We start from the raw sequence: 760 nt of genomic DNA on the forward strand, positions 1-760 counted from the left end.
AATTCCAACTTTTATTGAGAACGAATATGTCTAATTTATGTTTTATAGGATATATTACACCTACATCTTATGGAATATGCATGAGTTCAAAAACACTGTTATTACATAGTACAAAGTAGTTAGTAGAATATTCTTTTTATTATTGGACAGCAGAATGTTGAGAAATAGAGTGTAAATTTGTTCCCTGATAAGAGCACCCTATTTGTTCCTTTATATTCACTCTCCAGACTTGGACAAGTGTTTAAAACTAAACGGATTACTTGCAAGTCAGGTTGATCATCTTTAAAGTTCTTCTGCAATTACAGTGTCGGATATTCACAGAAGAAAACCTTATCTGAAGATGCTGCTGAAGAGTAATAAATTATTTATCTTAACCAACAAGAGATCTAGAAGTGAATTGTAAAAGTTTCACTGGCAGTTCTGCTGGTGATTTATATCCAAAAATCATCACAATTCTATAACATTTTTGCTCACAGAGGGGATTTCACCAAGAAATTAAGTATAAACATTTCATACCAATGGTTTGAAAATATAATCATCATTCAAGGCAAATATAAATATTGAGAGGTGTGTTTGCAATAGCTGTTTCCTATATGCCACACATCCTTCACCCTTATAATGGTTTGTCCTGCTTTTTCACTCATCATAAGGGAGAACATTTTAAGACAAATGAACGTGGATTCTATAAATAACCACAGTTTAATCCCATGTTTATGCTCTAATTCTATCAGGTTTAATGATAAAATAAAACACTATCACA

The sequence above is a fragment of the Saccostrea echinata genome, unplaced genomic scaffold (genome assembly GCF_033153115.1).
Source record: "Saccostrea echinata isolate AGI-Se365-2 ecotype Australia unplaced genomic scaffold, CSIRO_AGI_Sech_v1 ptg000054l, whole genome shotgun sequence".
NCBI classification, from domain to species: Eukaryota; Metazoa; Mollusca; class Bivalvia; order Ostreida; family Ostreidae; genus Saccostrea; species Saccostrea echinata.